The sequence below is a fragment of the Squalius cephalus genome, assembly GCF_949319135.1.
Source record: "Squalius cephalus genome assembly, chromosome: 2".
In the NCBI taxonomy this organism is placed as follows: domain Eukaryota; kingdom Metazoa; phylum Chordata; class Actinopteri; order Cypriniformes; family Leuciscidae; genus Squalius; species Squalius cephalus.
In genome coordinates, this window is record NC_137123.1 from 15431529 (window position 1) to 15434441 (window position 2913).

The following is a 2913-nucleotide window of genomic DNA, read 5'->3' on the forward strand; positions in this document are numbered from 1 at the left end:
AAATGAAAAGATTATAAAATAATTTAATAAAGGTTGAAAAACATACCGTTCTTTTATAAAGTATAAATGCAAAGATTATAAAATAATAGGAAATGTCAGTGTTTCTCTCTCTCTCTCTCTCTCTCTCTCTCCCTCTCTCGCAGCTCCATCTCGCGGCGTCTCACTCATTCAGTGTTTACGGTGCACGCGCAGGTGTCTGTCTTTCTAAGCGCGCGTCCTCCTACTCCTCACTAGCCTATTCCATATTAGGTAACAGGGGATTTTAGTTTTAGATAAATAAATAAAATTCTTAATCTCACATGTTTATAGACAGTTACAACTCCCGAACTTATGTGTTCAAGAAAGCTGATGTAAGCGCCTTTGTGCACAATCATTATCTCTTGCACGCACTAAACGGTCTATTTTTCACTTTGTGTAGCCTACTGGTCATTTTAGCAGTCCGTTTGACTTTACGATCTGTATTCGCTGAATCGCCCATAAACACTGATATCTCTGCAACGCATGGTTTAACGTGTTAGCCGTTTCTGTTTAAAGATACACAGATGGTGGACATTTTATTAGTCCGTTTGACAGGTTGAAATAGATTATTGGCGTTGCATAGGGTGTTGGCATCCTGTTTCGATCCTGACTCGTGATGTGCATTTCCTGAGTACAAATTTATTCCTTATGCAAGAGCGCCATCTTTCGTTGCAGTACCGTTTTTTCACCACAGGCACAACAGGTCTATAAATACAGAGTTTGGATTTCAGCCAAACCATCAGTTTACCGACTCTGACCAACTCACCTTTTCAAGATGCAAAAAAGTAAGTGTTTTATGTTATATTACTACGCTGTTTTTATACATTATGAATAGCATTGTTTTAAATCATTGATTGACTAGTTGCTTTTTGACTGTTATTGCGGCTGTTTTATCTAAGAAACATTGTTTTAAACTGCTTTGTCAAAAACATGGGTTATCATATCATAATTTCCCGGTTGTCGCACTCACCAGGACACATAAATCTGATTGTCAACTAGTTTTGGTCTATGTTTCAGAAAAAAACAAAATTATAATTTTGTTCGTTTTCCCATGACTTTTATTATGAAAAGACTAGGTCTTCCTTAACCCCCGTCGGTTGATTAGCCATTATGCTACATTTGTTTTTGTCTTTTTATGTTCACAACAAATGTTTTTCCCCACATCTAAGCTTTCATTACGTCTTTGCTCTGATTGTGTTCTAACGCTGGCCCGTCTGATCTCATTTTGATGTTCTATTATAAGTTATTGGCTTATCATATCATATGCGTGCTAACTGTGACTTATGTTCTATGAGTTCTACGTGTAATTGTTTACCCAAAAAATAGTTTACCGCCGTCTACATGGTTTCTTAAGTTGGGTCGCTATGTTTTCGTGATGTTTTAAAACATAAAAGTCTGTTTTTACACTTTCTGAAAAGCGGGGTCATTCAACCCAGCTGTTGTTGTTGTTGTTAAACCGACGCCACAGCAACCCTAGCGTTGGGGATGTAAGAACTACATCCTGTTTATGGTAAATTGTTCCTCGATTATGGTTGAAACCGAATACATATAGTGCTCTGCTACCATCTCGTGGTTGTTTTTGTTATAGCACCCCTGTTTTTGTAAAATACTGCCATCTCCTGGTTGTTTTTGTTATAGCACCCCTGTTTTTTGTAAAATACGGCCATCTCCTGGTTGTTTTTGTTATAGCACCCCTGTTTTTGTAAAATACTGCCATCTCCTGGTTGTTTTTGTTATAGCACCCCTGTTTTTGTAAAATACTGCCATCTCCTGGTTGTTTTTGTTATAGCACCCCTGTTTTTGTAAAATACTGCCATCTCCTGGTTGTTTTTGTTATAGCACCCCTGTTTTTGTAAAATACTGCCATCTCCTGGTTGTTTTTGTTATAGCACCCCTGTTTTTGTAAAATACTGCCATCTCCTGGTTGTTTTTGTTATAGCACCCCTGTTTTTGTAAAATACTGCCATCTCCTGGTTGTTTTTGTTATAGCACCCCTGTTTTGTAAAATACTGCCATCTCCTGGTTGTTTTTGTTATAGCACCCCTGTTTTTTGTAAAATACTGCCATCTCGTGGTTGTTTTTGTTATAGCACCCCTGTTTTTGTAAAATACTGCCATCTCCTGGTTGTTTTTGTTATAGCACCCCTGTTTTTGTAAAATACTGCCATCTCCTGGTTGTTTTTGTTATAGCACCCCTGTTTTGTAAAATACTGCCATCTCGTGGTTTGTTATTGGTACGACAAGCTGTTATATTTTATTTTATGATTGATAATCTGTTTAATTTAATTTAATTTATTTATTTTAATTATTTATTTTTTATTTTATTTATTTTTTATTTATTTATATTTAATTATTTTAAATTTTATTTTATTTTAAAATTTAATTATTTGTTTTTAAATGTAATTTATTTATTTATTTTTATTTTTATTTATTTATATTTAATTATTTATTTTTTTATTTTTTTATTTTATTTATTTATATTTAATTATTTTAAATGATTTATTTTATTTTAAATGATTTATTTTAAAATTTAATTATTTGTTTTTAAATGTAATTTATTTATTTTATTTATTTTTTATTTTATTTTAAATGATTTATTTATATTCAATTATTTTATTTTAAATGATTTATTTTTATTTTTTAATTTATTTTAAATTCATGCTGTGTGTGTGTGTGTGTGTGTGTGTGTGTGTGTGTGTGTGTGTGTATGTGTTTGTGTAAAATCAACTCACTAAATTGTCTTTCATGCATAAACAGGTTTTATATTTTTCCAGGCTCGAATAACCCGAATATTGAATTGAACGCCTTCCAAGCCATTAATGATGCATGTGAGAACTTATCTTTTATATTGTTTTATAAATTAAAATGAACTTATTTTATTCCATTTATTTTAACT